This window comes from Gavialis gangeticus, unplaced genomic scaffold (genome assembly GCF_001723915.1).
Source record: "Gavialis gangeticus isolate Ggan-Ray unplaced genomic scaffold, GavGan_comp1, whole genome shotgun sequence".
NCBI classification, from domain to species: domain Eukaryota; kingdom Metazoa; phylum Chordata; order Crocodylia; family Gavialidae; genus Gavialis; species Gavialis gangeticus.
In genome coordinates, this window is record NW_017729007.1 from 9,611,028 (window position 1) to 9,632,936 (window position 21,909).

The window sequence follows — 21,909 nt, forward strand, 5'->3', positions numbered from 1 at the left end:
TAAAGCGTGTAATAATTAAACTGCAAAGAGATATGGTAGATATGACAATACTATGATAAAATTTATATATGCTCAGTCAGAATACTCATAAATGATATTACAAAACAAGTCTCCAGTTTCCTCTATGAGTTGTTATGTACCTCAGTGCAGTTGTTAATGCAGCATCAGATTATGTTCAACCAATGGTCTGGGGATAAATTCAGTCCCACCAGGTGCTAAACACTCCATCAACTTCCAGTGTTTAGCACTGGAATATAATAGGAAAAAAATTCTGTGCATGTCCAGAGAAAAGGGCAGAGGCAGAACGATACCTTTTAACTTCTTTAACAGCACTACACTGTTCATTAGTAAATAAAGCAGTACTTTTTGTCTCATATCAAAAGGGAGGAAGAGGAGAATGGAACAGAACTATACATTGGGAACCTCTTCTAAGTAAAGAGATATCCTTTAAAATGCTCATGCCACAACAATAATGTCAAATTAGGAAATTTCACTAATTGTTTGAAATGTAAAAGCTTCTATTAGAATGAAGAATCATCAGAATCATGTATTTAGAAGGTATTAAGAACAGTGGCTCAGATTATCAGATGAAAGTAACTTGGCAATTTGGACAAATTGAGAGAGACAAACCTGCAGTATTTTCGTTAATAAGTGCAATGTTGGTATGCAAGTGGAATAACACAGCAGGATTATAGATGCAGATTTACTTAGCTGTGTGAATACAAATCTATTAAAAACCTTCAGGGGTGACCACCATTCATGAAGAAACACCTTTCTTTTTATAACCAGAGAGATCTAATGAGGAATTTTTGCAGCACCACATCTTACACACAGAATAAATGACCTCTCACATACAGTACAAGTGGAAAAAGCAGATGGTGCAAAAGTTTACAAGGCTGCACATCACAAGAATCAGAAGCTGAAAAATTGTAACAAAATAATTTTGAAGGAAGAGTTGAGGAATGATGGACACTAACAGGGTTGGGAAAGGCTGAGGACAAAAAAGAAAAAGATCCAAAGCAACATCCAAAGCAATTCATTTTTAACAACTGCCGCTATAAAAAAAAATCCATGTAATAATATCCATGTAAAAATATTTCCTTTCTAAAATTTTTTAGGAATAGTAGAATTGGAATATTATATCAGACCCATGTCCAGTCCAGTATTTACCTCTGGTGCTGGCCAGTTATAAATGCTTTAAGCAGGGTTTTGCAGTCATTTTATCTGACCCAGCATGCTGGAGGCTTCTTCGGCATTTTCGTGCTGTGGGAGAGGGGCTTCTTCAGGGGACTTTGGTACTAGGGGCTTAGTGGTGCTAAAAGCAACAGCAGCAGTTCCTTGGTGTGGGCAGCAACTGCAGGTGCAGCAGAAGAACAGGCTGGGTTGGAAGTGACTAGCTGTTGGATTTAAGCTCCATTAACATGGCCCCCTGCTCCAAAACATTACCAACTGTGCCTTATGGAGAGATACAAAAATTTCTCTCTCTGACATTGGCCGGTACCAAATGATTTAGGGAAGGTACAGGAATACAGGAGATATTGATTCTAATTCACAACAGACAGAGGTGATGTTACCTATCCACATGCCATTTTCCTCCTAATCAGTAATAGTTAAAAACTGTTACACTGTTTTCTGTCTCTTCTAGGGGTGAAGCTTCATGTAGACCATACAAAATGCACTTTTAAAATGATATCTGCATGTTCAAGTTTGTTTACTCATACTAAGTACCCTCTGACCATCTTGAAGTTGTGCCACTTCAGGCGAGGGTTAACTCTGGGCCATGCTGCCTAGCTTGTGTTAAGATAATTTCAGTCTGCTCCAAAGAGATAAAATGAACAATTTTTGGTCCTCCAACATCTCAGAGCAGACTACTTCCAGTGTCTCCCCCTCCCCCTCCCTCTCAAACAGGGGTGGAGCCAAGATGTCCTGGTTCTTAGCCATGCCCCTGCCCACCAGCCTTCTATTGGCAAGTCAGAGCTGTGCAGGCAAGAAACAATACTAGCCCTTAATGTGCAACTGCTCACAGCACATCTTAACTTTAACACTGCTTAACATTTCACAGGTTTAGTATGGTCTAAGTCTAATTTGTAACATCACCTTCATACATTTTTGCTATTGTTAAAGTCATCTTATTGCTATAAATATAATCTTTCTTTGATTTTTTTCTGGCTAAATTTGTGGCTTCAAGGATGTGGACATAGATCTATGAGATGGAGACAGGAGTTGAAGGATTAAAAAGTGGGAGAATTATAGAAGGTCTTCACTTGCTTACTTTTTTCTCTATAATTCTTAAATGACATGAATATATATTTTTGGGGCTGCTCAGTGTCTTATCAGGAATGCTAAATGTGACCATCTGGAGTATCAAATCTCAAAATTTTACCTTAGTCTTTCATTTTTTAGGCAAATTGCAAGAGCAGAATTCTCATTCCTTGGAAAGGCACAAAATTTCATTTCACTCTACAAGAACAGAGAACACTGAAACTATCCTAGTTTACTACAGTTGAGGATCTGGCCCCATAGCTTTATATTTCAAAATCCTAGCTGCTTGACAATAGAATCATACAATCTGTTTTTCATTGCTAAATTGGGTGAGTGTAGGCTGAAGAATAGGTGTCACAGGCCACAGACGGGCTTGTCAAAGGATCCACTGAAACAATGCATTGTGTCAGCAGCCTGAGCTGTACAGGTCTCTTGTGAAACCACTGCGTAACAGAAACTGAATCCATGCAGCAGAAACTCTGAGGAAGTATTGGTGGTAATATACCTACACTGGAGCACTTGGATGTAGTTAGATACAGTTTAACATGAAATTGAAGTGGTTTTTCTGATTTAGTTGATATATATTGCAAATAGATTGTCCTATTATAATGACAATTTCAGTGCAAAATTTCCTTTGATGGAAATGTCCTGCTAGCAATTTTCAGACAGTCTGTCTCAGATTGGTAAAGAAAGATGGGGGAAAGGCAAAAACAACCTATAATAAAGAGTTGTTTTATGGAGGAAAAGCCTTCTCACTGTATCACAAAAATGCATCCTTAATACTGCTGCAACATGTCCACAAACTTATTTCAGAGATCATTTCTAAAACTGTGTGGAATGTATATGGCAAGCAAGTAACATGGTTACGTTGGGTAAAATGTCTACAGAATGCAAAGGCAGGGATATTTTGCAGTAGTGACAGCCTTTATCTCTCAGGGAGGACCTGTGCTGATCGTATGTGTTTGTCCATTTTAGTCATTGGTCACCAGTCATCACAGATTGTAGCCAAAGGCTGTTTGTCACTCCTTTAGGTCACTGGAGAATTTTGTATGCACAACTGCCTTAGAGGAGGGTCAAAAGTAGGACTGTGCAAATATTTTTTTTTGATTCAGCAGCTGAAAGAAACAAAACAAAAATCAAGAGAAAAGAATAACTAAAAAATAGTTTGAATGACCCAGATACTTCTCTTGTTTTTTTCTTACTGAAACAAAAAACAGTTTTTCCCCTTTGACGTGAAACGTTCTAATGAATCTCAAATGAAAGGTTTCATTTTTAAGCTTCTTCAAGAAAGTCACAGAAAACAAAGGGCTGCATTCAGGCATCTAAAGAAGATAGTAGCAATGTCCTGCTCTGACACAATGTCTGAATGCTTAGGTACTTCTCTTGTTCGTGGGAGAACTGTATTCAATCCCCCTTTTTGCCTGAGGATGCATGAGCTCCCAGGTACTCATTATCATAGTACAGATCATTCTTAAGGGATAATTCTCCAATATGTCTTGATACTCTCCCTTTTTTCACTAAACAAACATTCACTAGCACAGGAACATCCCGTATGAGTTTCCTAAGCACCAAAGGAGAAAATCATTCTGACTCTTTCATTTCTTGTCCAGTTACTACTTAAGAATCTTATACAAAGTAGAACTGCTTCAGCCAAAAGGATTTAAGGGCTGTATCCAGACATGCAGGCACATGTGGTTTGTGGCACTGCAGACCTCTTTGGAGCACCACAAACTACACATGGGTAACATTAAGACATGCCCCACACTGCAAATTTGCAGCGTGCGACCAAAGTTTGCTACTGAGAAATCCTGGTAGCAAAAAAAAAAGTGCCAGGAATAAAAGTAGTGTGGAGCATACAACAGGTGCGTGCACTAGAAGACACAAAGGCTCAACCCCCACCCCCAGGGAGATACCCTGGCTGCCAGCCAGAGCATCTCCACTCCTGCAGTTGTGCTCCAGTTGCTCCAGCATGCAGGAGCCAGGAGGACCCAAACAAGGGCAGTTTGTCCAAAGTGAGACAATTTGTCCATCACCAAAGTGTATGTGCCCCAGGGACATGCGTTGTGGCAAAAAGTGGTGGCACAATTTGTGCCACTACTATTTTTGCCACTACAAGCACATGCCCCTGAACATCTGAATGTGGCTAAGTAGCCTTCAGAATATCTTGCATCCTGGTTGCTAAGATCTTCTATCTACTCAGTGGCAGATCCAACTTTAAAACATTTTTCTGCCCAGATCAGAGGAAGGTTCTGAATCAATATCTCCTGTAGTTCATGTGAGCATCTGTATTACAGCACTGTTAAGTAAAGGGAAGATGTCATCTATTCCCCTCAAAATATTGTGACCCCAACAGTACTTCAGTTTCTTCCAGCAAAGTCTATGCAGTGAATTCGATTTGAATTTGGGTACAGTTTTAGAATCACTAAAATAATTTGGTAAATTACAAGTAGCTAACAAAAATTTTTGCACATAAGGAAGTACCATATATGAGCAAATCTCCTTTTTTGGGCGAAAAGAATCAGCCAAACCGTTGAGTGTTTCTGTAATTTGTGTCTCCTGCACTTCCCATGTGTACAAGATAAGCATACCCTGTATTGTATCCCTTCAATTAATGCAGCATATGCTCCTCTGTGTGCCTAACTTTTCTTCCTTCTCATGCTGCTCTGTCCTGTTGTGCAGTTGTCTGGCCTAAAGAGGCCACAACAAGAGCAGTTCTATACTTAGGGGGGGGAACTCCCCTTAACCACCTTTTTGTTAGCTACTTGTACTCTCCTATGTACTTCTGTCCAAGGGCCCCTGCAACCTGGAAAATAATTTCATAGATTTCATAGACACTAAGGCTGGAAGGGACCTCAGAAGATCATCGAGTCCAGGCCCCCGCCCAAAGGGCAGGAAGTCAGCTGGGGTCATAGGATCCCAGCAATTTGCGACTATGCAATTATATACTATATGGCAACTACATGCATACATAAGGCTGCACAATCCAACTTTACCGTTGAAAACTTTGAATTCATATAGTTTTCATTTTTATGGACTTAATCCTGTAGAAATGGAAAATCCGACAGTGACACAGGGCTGAAAGCCAAGCAAGTGTTTGTAGTCCATACAAGGTACCACTGAATGCCCCTAGCAAGGTTTCATGAAGGTAACCATGGCAAATAAATTACATCTGGGATTTAAACAATAACTGATCTCTGGATTGAAATGTCCTGTACAACCTTTGATAGCGTTGGAACTGACAGACTTCTAAATACATTTTTAAAAGCTCTGTGGAAATTATTCTGAAGTCCCACACAAGTTACTAGGGAATGGAATCCTTGTATGTTTTATGGCATGTTCTTTAGAATCCTATAGCAGGGCTGTCACCTTCTATTAAATTCCACAGGGTGGTTCAAACACCAAAAGAAATGTTATCTATTAAATACTGTGTTCTATTGTAAAGGAGTGCTCCATAAAAATATGCTAGTCTCATCTAGTTTCCCTGGAATGAGAAGTTAGTTCACTGAGAATCACTAACTTGTACTTTCCAAAAAATGTTTTAAATATTCCTTCATGAAAAGTGACATTGAAAATGCCAAGCTTTTATTATGCCAAGCTTTTATTAGCTGGAAACATCAGCTATCTTCCTGTTTGCTCATGTTCCCATTCCATCCCATATATTCAAATCTTACGCAAAATGTGCATATCCTTCCTGTTTATTGCCAAACCTACCATCTCTAATTGTGGCTATCTGGAGCCACTTGCACTCCCTAGAGCCAGCCAAGAATCTCCTAAAAATAATCAAACCACCTAAGTGCATGGAAAAAAAAATTTTGATAGATTACAGCAATGGGTGATTTGACTGGGTAAGGATATGAGACTGACTACAAGATTTACCTTAGAAACCTCAATATACTCCAGCTCTGCTAATTTTCTGTAACAAAACTGGGTACTTTAAGCTTTTAGGAAGTGACCAGTTTCCTTTATTAAATTCATATATCACTGTTGCATCCTAATTCTATTGAGTGCAAAACTCAGTCTTATTAATCTAAACAGAAATGTAAAATCTCTGAAGAATAATGCATTGACTTTTTCAAAATAAATGAAAAAGACTTGCAGAAAAAGAAGAATTGTGAATAAATTGAAAAACAGATGAAAAGCAATTTCAACAAGAAATCAATAAGGCATGTAGTGTGGGGCCTCAGTAAAATATTCTTCACCCAAGTGGATGCTTTTGTAGGTGGAAAGAAGTATTGTTTAGCAGAGCTGACAAGCAGAGGGAAGAAACTCTGAAGGAAAATGAGAACACTGGTGCACTGAAACACATCACTGCTGACTAACCTGACAGGTTAGATCTAACTTACTTGCTTATACACTGTCATTTTAAACAGCATGCTAGTGCTAACTGCTATAAAAATAGGTCTTGGCATTGACTTTGAGGCATTACATGTATTGGAGAGGTGCCCAGAGTTTCATTTTGAAGCCACAGGGGTTTATTCTCCTGTTAATGTGTGTGCGCAACTTCCAGTAACATTAATAGAAAATGTGTGTGTGCACCTGTCAGCAAAGAGGCCCCAATGAACTTGTGTTAGCTCTTGGGTAGCACAATTAAAGGCAGGATTTATTATTATACTCTGTACATAAAAGGTCTAACATCATTAAAAAAAAAAGCTCCTAGTTTCATATACAGTAGACAGAAAGTACTAACTAGACTCCAAGTTAAACAGTAAACAATGGCATGTTCCACATCACTTAAAAGGAAAGGTTGAAAGAATTAGGATAGAACTATTGTGAAAAAAGGAAGATGGAGGGGGAGATATGATAACAATCTTCAAAAACCTGAAGGACAGTTACAAAGAGATGGAGATAGACTATCCTCTATGGCTTCAGGGGACAGGACTAGGAGCAATGGTCTCAAATTGCAGCAAGGGGAATTTAGGTTGAATATTAGAAAGAACTTTCTCACTCTTGTGAGGGATATTAGAAAACTTGGAATTTGTTTATGGAATTTAATAGAAGGTGACAGCCCTGCTATAGGATTCTAAAGAACATGCCATAAAACATACAAGGATTTAATTTCCTAGTAACTTGTGTGGGACTTTACAATAAGAACTTGTGAGAGATATTAGAATAAGAACTTGTGAGGGATATTAGAAAATCCTTTAAAATTTTTAAGAGCAGATTAGACAAACATTTGATTGGGATGGTTTGCTCAGGAATGATCTTGCCTAGAGCAGGGGATTAGACTAGATGAACTCCTGAGGTTCCTACCAGAACTGCTTTTACACCTATTCAGTAATACTATAAACAATTAAAACCTCAACAGCAAGTTTGAACTTTGCATTATTATCTGATACTAACATATTATGATGAGTATGTACAGTGCTGACCTCATTTTGATAAGTCCCTGCAATCTACCTAAGAAACGTGTGACCTCAATGTGGTGTGAACAATGAAAGGATTCAGCAGCAGACTGAACATTCACAACTTTCAAACAATTGGATCAAATTCCCATTTACTTCAGAGGGAATGTCTGTACTGCTAACTTACCATGGCTGGTGGCAATCTGTTGAAATGTGCTACTACTCCACGCACACGGCCTCTGAAACCAGAAGCAGTATAGCCATCTTAATGCAACATTACCAGCAGGTTAAAGAGATGTCCGAAGAAGTTACATTATTTCTGGCAGAGCTTATACCAGTTCTTCAATAACCTCAGGAGGTAGCATGTGTCAAGTGTTTCAGCATGATGCCACCTAATATATAAAATTAACAGCACAGACATGCTGGGACCAGGATTTTGAGCACAGTATTTCAGCAATGAAATGCTACCCAAGGAACTGGTTCTTTTTTTAACATAAAAAGAAAAGATGCTTCTTGAATGAAAGGAAAGAAGTTAAATACAGAGAACAGTATGAAGTTGGTGTGAAGTTAGGAGTAGAAGCTGGAGGCAAAAGAAAAATGATGAGAGTACAGCAAAAGTAAGATGACACTGGGTGCATACATATGTGCCATTAAAGCAACATGATAAACCCTGGCACAGTTTGTGCCAGAGCTTATCACGGTGCCTTAATGGCACATATAAATGCTCAATATGCTGTGGTCCAGGGTGAATGTGCAGAAGTTCTGCCCAGGACTACAGCAGTTTGAGCCAGGACAGAACAGACCCAGGTTGGTGGGGGGCCTAGGGAGTCAGCCCCAGGCTGCGGGAGGTGGTGGTGGGCAGCAGGCAGTAAAAGGGCTAGTGGCAGGTGGCAGAGATATGCAGAACAGAGCCCTGTGGCTAGGCAGCAGGCAGGGATCTGGCCCCCCACTGCCTGGGCTGACTGGGGGGCAATGTATCCTGGGTCAGCATTTACACGTTCCTTTAGGCAAATTTATTTTACTGCTGTAAGATAGTACCCAAAAGTGCTAACTTAGGGCAGTGAAAATTAGTTTGCTGAGGCCTAGTAGCATCACACATGTAGACTGTCACACTTTACACTGCAGCAAATTAGTCTACTGTGTAAGTAAGCACACATGTTGATGTCCCCAAGGGTGCTAAATGTAGACAATGCTAGCACTATGCACATTTTAAAGACAGGAATTAGAAATTTAAATATTATGCAAGAAATGTGGTAGAAACATTGGCTGTCAGGGATCTGGTGATAGGATAGGAATATTATTTAATAGATTTATTTTGAACAAAATGTAAGGAAGTGGAAGGAAAAGTAAGGAGGGGCAGAATATTAGAGAAGCTGAGCTAGAATTAGGAAAGCATAGATGAAGGCATGGAAAGAATGAGATTATGAGCCTGATAAGAAGAATACTGCAAAGAGTATACCAAATTGTTTTCCATATTAGGACGTGTTTTTTTTTTTTTGTTTTTTTTTGTTTGTTTTTTTTTATAGATCTATATAATTTTTTCAGGTAAAAAAAAACAAAACAACATTTATCATGAAGGTATAAAAGACATACAAGACAATGCATTTTTGAGAGCATAATGCCCTGATATTGATTTTCATATTACTATATCATAGTTTGTGGTTCACAAAAGTTCAGTAGAGGGGGTGTCTAGAAGTAATTTTAGGATTTGGGACTTTTATCTGCAATGTTGCTTTTCATGTGCCTCTGTGATGCCTAGACTGGGGATAGATTTGTTTGCTGTGGGATTTTTTGCCGTACCTCATACAACAATTACAAGTACTTTTGCTTCCAGAAAAGACATTTACAAAGTGTGCCTGGTTCCTATGTTCTATGTGAAAGGTCATCTCCTTACCTTTTGGTGTTGGACAGCTGCTGCCAGGTGGTTCCAAATGAAGCATCCGTGCAAACTGGGAAAAAAATAACCTTAAACTTTATCATGTCTGTGCTCTTGCTGATTGTTTCTAAGTATGAAGTTTCCACATTGTATTAACTTCAGAATGAATGCCTGTGCACTCTGGTACTCCAATTAATCTTAATGGCTTTTCTGCACACTTATTCTATATGAAGCCGATGGAGTTTTATGAGAGAGAATAGGAGCTTACGCCTTCCTTCCCTTCATTGTTAAGCTATTCTAATGTAATAAATTAAAAAAGTGTTATAAAAATACATCAGTGGCTTCATTCACTGTGTATAGAATGGACTTGCTGCAGGAGACATAAAAGGTGCTAAAGTGATATTTATTTATTTATTTATTTTGTTGGGTTTTTGTTTATTTATCCAGAAGGCTCAGGGTGGCTTCATCAGGCACAGTGGTGGGATCAATTATACTAACCCCAAATTTTAAGTGAACATTGGCCTGGCTTGTCATAAAAACCACCATCACACCATCCAAGTGGATGCGTATTTCTGATAAATAGCTAACCTTATATACAAATCCTTCAACCATATTGAGGCTATGATCCTTGGATGAGAAAATCCAAATGACTGCCTATATTGAGCACTCCTATATTGAGTTAGGAGGATAGTCTACAATTTCATCTTTTTAACAAATTACTTAGAAGAGGGATAATATCCTAAAGAGGTAAAAATTCTGACCTTCTGGATTGATTGATATGGATATCACTGCTGCCATCCCAAAATAAGCCCCCACACAAACTGGGGGGAAAAAAAGCTTCTGCTACTCTGATATGTTTTATGATAACTGCAAATTAGTTTTGTTTATAGAGTGTTGCCAGATATGGATTGGAATGACAGCTTCTTATATGGCCGTTCTAAAATCATAGACTATTCCCTTTTCAACAAAACTATTCCCTTTTCAACAGAGAGATTTATTTTGCCTGAAATAAAGTAACATGGTGTGTAATATATATTACTGGAACAATTTTTATATTTAAATAGTAAATGTGAAATTAACTAATTTAAGTGCATTTAGCTTTCTAGCATTCTCTGGTTCACAATAATGCAATTTGTATGAGTATGAGACATAAATGTAATGTCTACTATTCTCTGTATGAGACTATAAACTTTTACCAGATTTGTAAAAATCTCTAACAAATTATGCCTTCACTGCTATCCAATGAAACTCATGGGCATCATCTTGTATTTTAGCTGGCTGCCAAATTTAGCTGTTATATCTTCTCAACTACATAAACAAGAACGAAAGGAAATTCTCAAATTACCTAATAGTGACACAATTGAAATAGTGTTCAAAAAACAATGTAGGACTAGAATTCTCACTTTAGGTAAATAAAAATAAGAAATGACTTGAATTGTCACACAAAATGTAACTCCTTTTTAGTATATTGTCCATTTGCTTTCCTAGTTTTGACCAAAGTTAAATTTTAATCATGTCTCGTGCCGCAAGAAAGATTATTTCTGTGCTATTTCCAATTTGGTAGGAACTAACAAATGAAAGAAAGCTCAGAAAGATTTCCAACCTGATTTCTACACAATGATTCTTTTCAGGTTTGCCTACTTCTATTACAAAAATGTCACATTATTATGACAAAATCTGTTAATAGGATTAAAGGTAGCAAAAGTAAACCTAGTATCAGCAACAAAAGGATAAAATAGAATACAGGACACATTTCAGCTCAAATCCTGGAATCTGATGTATTTTCTTCAGCTCTGGAACCACTCTGCAGAATCTTCCTCAGCAAAATACTGAAAAAAGGCAGTCTGCTCTGCCCTCTGCATACTGTCTGCATGACAGGATAGAAGAATGTGCATTAACATATGCAGGGACAGCTAAGGAACTTCAGAGGAGATGGAGATGACTATGTATGTAGGTGGGTGCAGAGTACTAGGCACATCCACACATGTTATTAATGTGATACAGGCTTACTGCGTAGTAAAATACTTCACAGTAAACCTTCCCTGGGAGAACATCTACATGTGTTCCCTATTGAGAATAAATCTGCTCTCAATGGGAGCAGCCCAGTACAGGGCTGTTTCTACCCTACTCTGGCCCCCTGCAGCAGCCAGGAGGAGCTCCAGGCTCCTTCAGAGTGCTAGCCCAGGGACTGGTAGGGAGCATGTGGGCTGGTCCCAATGTGCATGGGGCCAGGAGTTGCCAGCTGCAGCAGCAGCTGTCTCCTGACCCCATGCATATCAGGAGGGGTCCTGATGTTCATGGAGCTGGGAGACAGCTGCTGCTGCAGAACTCTCCCAGGCCTGTGCACATGGGGACAAATCCCATGTTCAGTGGAGCTTCCCCTCACAGCTGGGAGCTGGCTGGATGCTGTCCTGCTTTAAGGGCAGCTCTCAGCAAGGCCCCGGCAGGTAGGAGAAACCTGTTATACTCAAATCTTTTGTACAAGGACCAAGGGAGTTCCCCATCCCCTGTGGCCTCCTGGTGTTGGGGGCTGACTGGGAGCAAATTTGCTCATAGTGTCTACAAATGTGCTACTACACAGTATCTACTGCAAAGTTAGTTTACCATGTGTATTTACAGGTAGTAGCTAATTATTAGACTACACCATAGACTAATCTATTGCACAGTAAATGCTGCACAGGTGTAAACAGTAACACTTTACTGCACAGTAGATTTGTTTACTGCACAGAAAAGCATCTCATTTAGATATGCCCACTGTGCGCTCCTCTACACCCCATCAGTTCTCATATTGCACAGTGACTTGCACTTCTCTACTGAAGGGTAGAGCCTGCATTTGACTTTCAATCTATTTCTTGATGTAGTCCTAATATAAACTACTTTACTAAGGTAACCTTTTATCTGTTCTTAGGCTGTTTCTTTATGAGATGCTGACTGCACAGTCATTATTGTGCAGTCATTTTTAGTACCTATATAAACAGTACTAAACAATTGTCTTTTCCATGGCAATACTGCACACTAGCCTAATATTAATGTACAGTAGCATCACATCATGGTTGTTACCACACAATGCAACTGCGCAGTAGTATCGGGGTACTGCACAGTCAGCATCTTATGTAGACATGGCCTCAGTGCACATAGTGAGGCAAGACTTGCAAAGGAACAAGGGAAACTTACTTATACTAAACTTAAAATTGATCGTTATACTCAAATCCATTGTGCAAGGACATCTTTGTCACATCTTAACCACTGGAGCATAAAATAAATGACAGTGAGGTAGAGAAGTGAGGCAGATTATCTGGAGCATAGACTGCCATTTCTTTTTATGCAAAACTGTAAGTGACATTGATGGCTGTTCTTCATAGAGAAAAACAGTAAGATGCAGAAACACCCATCTCATCTACTATTGTTATACAGATATATGAGACAAAATAGTGGAAGTTTAAATTAACCACTTGAGACTAAATATTGACCTAGTTCTTGCTGTAAAAACTGCTTGATGGTCATGTATGTTATTGATGGTCAGTCTATTGATTGTAAATATATTCTGACAAACTGAGGCTTTTGTGCTTGCACAAAATATGATCCTGATTCCTGGAAATAAAGCCAGTAGTCATAAATATTTTCCAAATAGTCTGAATGTAAACAACTCAGTAAGAAAATACTTCAAACTGTTTTCTTTGATTATTCATTAAGCACAGTTTTGAGGAGGGAGGGGCAGTTGGTCATTTGGCCATTGATGGCACATGGAATATTTCTATTTGTTACCTAGATGCTTGAAACTATCAAATAACAAATGGGGATTGTTTAAAATCATAAGTCTCAGTCTTAGAAAGGATATGAAGAGAGGTATGGACTATTGAACCAGAATATTTTCTCACTTTTTCTTTAATCTTATTCTTTTTTTAGAATACTATTTATCTCTTTTTGATGTCTCTAACCAGGGATCCTGGTTTTTTCTGCTTAAAAATCACAAATTCTCTAATAATACAAATTATCTGATTAAAACCCTCCAAATCTGCATTTTCCCCATGATTCAAATGAAACACATATATATAGGTATCAGCTGAACAAAATGTTTTCTTGATATATTTAGAATTTTAAAGCAGTTTGGAAGCCTACCAGTGCCTCAATTATTATAATAAAGCAAATTCTACATACCTATAAATTCTGGCATTTGATTTCAGAATTTTTGTCATGGAAAACTATAGCTCCCTCTGCTCCCTTGGCTCACCAGGACATGGGTCCAGCTGCAGCTGCCACCCCCAACTCCTTCTGCTTTGTGGTGCTGAGCACCCCTGATATGATGGTGCCCTGCCCCTGCCCATGCTATTGCCCTTCACTCTCAACCCACCCCCCCTCAGCCAACCCACAGGCCCCTGTCCCTGCCAGTGCCCCTCACTCCTGACCCACAGCCCCACAGTCCTGCCAGTGCCTTTCACTTCCAACCTACAGCCCCCTAGGGGGCAAGGTGATGCAGTGGGGGAGGCATGTGCCCCCCAAGATTTCAGTGCCCACAATAGGGTGCAGGGTTGCAGCTGGGCCAAACCAGCTCTGGGCAGGAACTGCTTCCATGGCCCAGTGGGGGGAACCAGCACAGGATGGAGCACCGCATCACCATGGTGAGACACAGCAGTGGTAGCGGCACCAGTGGTGGCAGCATGGAGTTGTGTGCTCCACTGCTGCTGGGTGGGCAGGGGTACCTCAGCTTGTAGGCCATTTAGGTACCCAGTCCCCCACTAGGCCGTGAAGAAGGGTCCTCTGGAGCTGGTCCAGTTTGCAACCCTATGTCTCGCTGTGAGCTCAGAAATCTCAGGGAGCACGTGCCCCCCGCTTCTTCCCCCCTACCACTCTCCATGCTGCCCGGCTGCCACATGCATGCGTGTGTGCATGCACATGCATATGGTGCCCCCTGCCTGATCACTCTCTTCCTGCTCTCCCATCTCTCTCTGCTCTCTGCAAGCCTGCAAGGAGAAACCCACTGTTTCCCACGGTTTTCTCCTTTAAAGGGGAAAATCCATTAATTTCTCTTTTAAAAGAGAAAATCTGTGCTTTGCTCCATTAAGGGAGAAAATCCATGCCTTTCCACAGCAAACAGAAAAACTGGAACAGGATTAATTGACATTAAAAAAAAATTCATACCAGTAGCTTATGTGCAATTTAAAGATCCTTTAAACATATCTTAATTTTAAAAAGTCAGGCCTATAAAAGGTGTATATTCATTAGCTGTGTATTTAGTGTCATATTCAGGTTGGTTCCACAGGTTTCTAAACAAGGTTTAGATAGAATTTAGGCACTGAAAGTCTTAGGCAAGGAATATTTCTGATTGACTCTACTCCAGCAGCCACAAAAGACCTTAGACATCTAAGTTCATTCCTGGCCTCCATTTTAGACTGCAAAACTCCCTTGATGCCTACACTTAACACTTCTGCTTATGCTCAGTATTGATCTAATTTTCCATCTAACTCCCACCTAAGCTCTGTGATCCACATCAGCCTTAAGGAGTCACCTACCAAGATCCTAGGTGCTTAACTCTGTGATTTGTATGATCCCCCTGGGGTAGGCATCTATTACTTTACCTAAATGGACGTACCTAAAGGAATAATATGGATCTGGCTCTATGTCTTCAGTACAGGAAGGAAACTACCTGCTGAAACATAGGCATACGTTTAACTAACTTTGCTGAGCTGGGACCAAATCAAAATAATACAGAAAATCAAAGGTAGAATTTAAAGAATATTATAGACTCTTGTATGGCTGTGGCTAAGTATCATATCCCCTTCTAAGTTCCTTTTCCACAAGCTGAACATGCCTAGCTCCTTCAGCCTCTCCTCATGTGACTTGCTTTCCAAGCCTTTTATCATCTTTGCTGCCCACCTCTGGTCTCTCTCAAAAAAGACACCTTTTCTCTTTTGCTGCAGAGGAGAGGACATGGACCAGTGGCTTGAAGTTATAGCAAAGTTTAGACTGGAAGTCCAGAAACACTTCTTCACTGTTAGAACAACTAGGCAGTAGAGCAGACTGCTTAAGGAAGCTGTGGACTCTGCATCACTGGAGGTGTTCAAGAAGAGGTCAGACAGCTTCTGGTCAGGGATGAGCTAGGTGTAGCTATGCCCATGTTTTACTATGGGTATTTTCCAAGCTTCTGGGCTGTGCTGGTCGCCACCCCGTCCCCTTTCTACTATATGTGTCAGGGTGTTTTTAAGCCTTCCTCAAAGGCATTTGGTGTTGACTAGAGCCAAGGCTGGGGCCTTTGACTGGGGTTTGTCAGTGCTGTTGCTGGGACCAAAGCTGGAGGTTTCTGATTAAAGGATCTTTCCCCTCCACTCAGGGTCAGACCAATTGCCATATCTGGTGTCAGGAAGGAATTTTACCCCATGTTTAGACCGGTATGGACTGTGGTGGGGTTTGCCTTCCTCTGTAGCAGGGGGTGTTGGGGGGTGGCCCCCTACCCAGGATCTCTTGAGTATATATCGACAATATTTCTTAGAAGCAGGATGTTGGCTGCTATGGTTCCCTTGCTTTAACTGTGGCAGGCTAGGGTTTTAGGTCTGTGTTGTGTCAGGGTTGATAGTAATCTTATGTAGAGCTTAGATTGTAGATTGTATAGGATGGTTTGGATATGGACAATCCTGCCTCAGGCAGGGCGTTGGAATAAACAACTTATAGAGGTCTCTTTCCGCTCTACTTCTCTATGATTCTCTATAAATCAGGAGTTGTACTAGTGAGATCTGTGTAGTTCTTCAGCAAGTGAAAAACTGTTCATGAATATGATGAATATCAGTCCAACAATTTGCTAATTCTGCATACCATACTGTATCATACTGTATATCAGCACTGTATGTCAGCAGATATTCCAAAAATCATTCACCTCTAAGTGAATACTTAGGCTGTGCATGACACTGAAGCTAAGGAGTCTAGAAAAATCAATCAGACATCATACACAAAATGAAAGAAATGCTAATGTGATGGATTCCCTTTCTCAAGAGTTTCTTTCTTTATTTGTTGCTATTTGTGTATAGCCTGGGCTACCTGCAGAGACAAATCTCTGAACACTATCAGAACTGGAGGGGACACTTTAATATGAAAAAAACTGTCAGTGCAGTCTGCTTCTTTAACACAGTTTGAGGTATGTTTTAGGATATTCCATTTTCTTAGTCATTCAAAAATGTTCTGTTCAGAATTCATAGCATAAGCACAGCAAAGATAAAGAAAACAAAAAATAAGCAACATCTCCAGGCATTTGGGATGGAAGAGGAGATTCACCTACATTACCATACTCAAGATTTTTTCTACCATATCTAGAAAGAAGTCTTTCTCTCACACTGAAAATTAATAGCTTCTTTATGGCAACTACAGCAATAGCATATATGGAAAATGCACATTAGGAAACTATAAGATATATATTTTAGTTTATTTTAATGCGACTTAACAGTGGTAATAAATTGAAGAGGCATACTATGTGACCAGTAAACTCTGCACATCACTAGCTCATGTTGCATCAGCCTGTTTGGTTAATGAACAATACTATAGGAACTGCACGATTAACAGGGAAGTAAGAATACTAATTTATGAGAAGAATCATGCTATCTGTTTACTTCATACTTTTTATTTTGCTTTTACAGAAGCTGTGAAAGGAAAGATCAAAGTTGTCAGTGTAGCTTGGACAGAAGATGAATCATTTCTATTTCAGTATTGCAAATATTTCATTGCTTTCTTGAAGGAATAATACTTCAGGTTTTTTGGAGAGGTTTTCTTTGTGCATCCTCTTTTCTCATAAAAAAATGCAGCTTCCTTTTTTTTGCAATATGGAAAACAAGTGTTCACATAATCATTCAAAACAGAACACTGTTCTGTTAATATAATAAATGATAACTTTATTATCTGTTGAATGAACATGATTCATCCACCTGTCAAAACTTATAAAACAAGTAATGCAAGGAAATTAAAGCAGTTCTGTTCCTTGAATAGGGATATACTTTAGACAGCCATCTATCCTCAGCCGATTCTTGTGCAGTCTGCCGTTGTAAGTTAATTTTACCCAGAGGTTCATAAAGCATCTGTTTTAATCATTCAGCCAATTTCACACTTTATTCTATAGAACTCCAACCATCATGACATTTAAGAGATCTCTATTCCAGATGATTCCCATACACTAAGATGTTGCCATACAAATGTATGGTCAAAGGCTATACTGATGGAATGCTATCTTGTAGAATTTTCATGATTTTCACTCAAGCACCTCAGTGACATTTACTTATATGCTAGGAATATCGTGTTTTATATCTTGGGGCTAGATTTTTCACATTATTCTGTTAAAGCTTTGAAATGCCTTTCACTGCTCCTAGTGGGTTCCCTTTCTTACAGAAAGAGTTGTGGAAGACGACAGCACAATCATAAAGTGACAAAATAATGAAAGAGAAAAGCAGTCAAACAATATGCAGAGTCATTGCCCTTTATTGTTCTCACACTTAGGATGATGATGGAGATTGCTTACGAACAAAACCTACATACTTTTCTTGTCTGCCTCTTTGAAGCCTGCTGGCAGCAACTGCCATGAAGTGAAAAGCTGCAGAAATAATAATCAGAAGAATGGCTTCCTTAGGCATGTATGTGTCTTTTATGGTTTTCTGATCGAGGTTCAGGATAATTGACATGTGGAGATATATAAAAAGCACTCGACATAGACCATTGGAGGTTGTCTTTGCTTGTTTTTGAACATTTGCTTAGTTGCTAAGATATGATCCCCATATTTAAATTTAATATCTTTCTTAAATACTTCTAAAGCTTCTTATTTTTTATATTTATATACTTCTGGGCTATGTCTGGATTGCAAACTTACTGTGCCAAACAGTGATGCCCTCAAATATTCCATGCTGATCCACACACTGTGCCCACAAAAGAAACATGATAGCTATACCTGTGCCCTGCTGATAGCGGGGAGGGGGGGGAAGTGTGGGGTTGAGCTAATAGATACTGTCATATAGCAGTGTTAACTAGTGTTCCCTCAGTACCACACAATGTGTTGTGTATGGGTGTCACTGCTGAACAAAGTAAGTTTGCAGTATACATATCGCTATGAGTAATCAGAGACAGAAAAGAAAAACATCCAGAGGACCATTAGTAAGATTTAACATACGTTGGGCCAGAACAGTATGAATCACCCTAACTCTACTGACTTGAATGGAAGTTACATGAATTTCCACCAGCTAAGAAGGTGGCTTAGTAAATTTAAACTTGCAAGCCTTTTCTTTTCCTGAATCTCTAATACCTCTCTCACTTGAGAGTTCAGTCTAGAGCCTTGTACATTTAGGCTAGGTACATCTGTCTCTAGGGATCCACTCAATTCGTGATTTTGTAATTTTTTTGTGGAATTGCCCCTTGAAAAAATACTTACTAAAAATAAAATGCTGGCTCCCCAGTGGGAGCCAGTGGCTGCTGCAGCCTAACCTTGCAACCTGCCAGAGAAGGGGAAGCCTTCCGCTTGAAGGGGAGCAGCCAAGATGGTGGCTGCCCCCTCGTCCCTCTGCCACTGGTTGATGGAGAGGGCTGCCTTTTGTGTGGCCCCACTTCTCTCCACCGATCAGCGGTGAGGGGTGGAGCTACATGAAAGGCAGCTCTCAGCCAATCAGTGGTGTGGGGCAGGTTCTGCTGGGGCCCCTCAGCCAATCAACGGTGGGGGAGCTTGCCAAGAAAAGACCCTGAAAATGGCTCCAGGCACTACAAGCAGTCTGCGATTTTTACTTCCCCTCCACGCACATGAGTAGATCCCTACCCGTCTCACTTTAAGCAGGTAGAAAGCACTCTAAAGTTGTAACAGAACAGACATTCACAGATCTGACAGCGAGTTTTCTGTCAGAGCGCTTTAGTGAGGGTTAACTTAGAGCATGGCCACCGCCATCCCAGGCAGCATGGCGCAGGACTGCCAAGTCAGGGGCACCAGGGACATTCCCAGTCCCCCACAAAGCCTGGCCAAGGGAGGGGAAATGAAGGTTCCTGTCCCTGCAGCCACCCCAGCCCAACAGCGTGCTGCAGCCTGGCCAGGAGGGTTGCAAGGGAAGGAGTCCATGGTCTCTCTCCCACCAGCCACACGGGCTGGGTCCACATAGCAGAGAGGCTCCATTTCCCCAGGTTCCTGGCTGCAGCTGGGAAAACAGAGCCTCTCTGCCACGCAGAACCCATCCCCCGCCACCCCAGCGTGTGGGCACAAGTCTTGGTTGGGAGCCACACTGAGTCCACAGGGCAGAGAGGCTCTATTTCCCCTCCCCACCTGTTGAGCAGGACTGGGGCTGGGACTGGGGAGAGGGGCACTGCTATCCACTCAAGGGTGGCTGGCTGTTCAGGTACTCCCACAGGCTCCTGGGAGGCATTCAGGAGCTTCCCCTGGCTGCTGCCCACAGCTGTGCAGGCAGGATCCAAGCTTCCTGCACCAAACAGCGCATGTGTTTTCAGTTCTGTCCCAACATAATCTACAGATTTTTCAGTAAAGCGCTATACTTACAGCACTTTTGCCACAGACTTCTTGAACATCTTTACTTACCCTAAGACTCCAGATTCAGTGAAGCACTTATGTACACACTTGAAGCTCCAACACCGTGTTTTATTGATGTCAATGCTTAATTTATAAAGGTTATAGATGGAGTCCTAAATTCTGGGCAACAGAATACCCTGTTAAACTTCCCTTCAGGCTTTCTAAAAACTCCTTGGATGCTTACCTACTCTGGAACTGACCTACCAATGGGAGCCTTTCCATTGCCATCAATGGACACTGGATCTGTTCTCCTGTTAGTTTAAAAAAGAACACTTCTTAAATTGCCTCGTCTCTCTGTTTATCTGCACAAATATCATGGAAGTAGATGAACAGTTTATTGAAATACTTTCACCTAAATGGTATTCTCATTCATTCTTGGAGGTATGCAGTCTGTTTCCAAAACACAGGCAACCTGGTCTACTGTTTGTTAAAGGTACAAGCAATATATGGGAATATGGAAGTACCCCAGAATATTTTCACTATTAGGGAAGCTGAAGGAACAGTTGTTTATTGAAAAGGATTGGATTGTATCTAGAGATACAGGTGCATTAAAATACCTCCCCCATGGGAATAGATCTAGGGTGTAAAGTACACTTGTTAAAGTTTACTACTATCAGCATTTCAAGAATGCAGCCTTTGCTCTTACGCAGTACTTTAAGTTCTCTGATTTATAGGTAGATTCTCTCTGAACAAACTTAAGCATTATGGCCTAATAATTTAAAGACTTTAGTATCGTCTCCAGACAAGTTCCAAGGTAAATAAGGACCTCAAAATCCACCATTTAATGTCTCCGCTTATTTCCTTGATAGAATAAAGTAAGTTTATATAATCTAATTACAATTAAGATATTTTATAACGCATCAGCTTGTTTTACAATTGGCCTTTTAAAAATTCTTATTAACGAAGAAAATTATAAGTAATTTAGTGTCACTATATCCAGGCAATTTCTATACATGTGAGCAATATTTATTACATTTTTATCCCATTTAGATAAACAATTTAACTGTGTGCATGTGTAAGCTATTGTGATGCCACACATAAAACTCAAAGTGGAAATACGTTTTTATATATGAAAAAGTAGAAGCACTGGAAAAATAATTATTTGAATTGCAATACTACTGTATTAGCATTTTAATTTGGTTTTTTTTCTTCCTGAAAGGCATTGTACAAATAATAAGAATAACCCATCATTTAAAAAAAATGCAACAACTAACTAAGTTTAGTGCCAACAGCTAGGAGATTTACTTTGGTTATAACTTCACTTTGGGATTCCACATAAAAAGCCAAACAGAGGTGTTTATTATTTTCTTCTTTAGAGGTCAAGAATGAGTCACCCCTTCTTTCAAATAAATGTGAACTAATTCTGTAAATTAAAAGTCACTGTACAGCTGCCAGTCAAGTAGTATTTCTGTTTTCCATTACCCAGAAATACATTTGTTTGGGCACAGATGCCCTCCATCACTAAACTCCACTTGGCCTGAACTGGCACCATTCTCTTCAAATGAAAAGCACTATATTTCTCTTTTTTCCTGATTTGAAGAACCTCCTTGAAAATCAGAATTCAAATCCATGCAGATATTTATCAGCTAAATATGTTTTCCTGTTTCAGTTTAAAGTCCCAGAACTTTTCATCTTTATAGGCTGCTCCATAGATGTGTTACCAGCTTAGTGCTCCATTTTCCATAAATATCTGTAGCAGTTTTCCCCCTGTGGATAAGGTTGTGCAAGCCACGGAAAGTCACAGCTCTTGACTGTGGCAGCCTGAACTATTCAGGAAGTCTGTTTGGCTCTTTATACTGTGTATGTCTTTTGTTTGTTTGTTTGTTTGTTTGTCTGTCTGTCTGTCTGTCTGTTTGAGGGTTTGGGGTTTTCTTTGTTTTTGTGTGAATATTTTGTTTTTG

General features: G+C 40.0%; 1 protein-coding gene and 1 long non-coding RNA gene across 4 annotated transcripts in view; one reads left to right on the plus strand and one right to left on the minus strand.

Annotated features, from left to right (window-relative positions):
- GRM8 (glutamate metabotropic receptor 8) overlaps positions 1-21,909 on the minus strand; it is a 716,946-nt gene that overhangs the window by 62,620 nt on the left and 632,417 nt on the right. The window lies entirely within an intron of this gene.
- The window catches only part of LOC109292041, a 3,202-nt gene continuing 1,975 nt past the window's right edge, over positions 20,683-21,909 (plus strand). The window contains exon 1 of the long non-coding RNA XR_002096027.1: positions 20,683-20,762. This is a non-coding gene — a long non-coding RNA (uncharacterized LOC109292041). The remainder of the gene's footprint in view (positions 20,763-21,909) is intronic.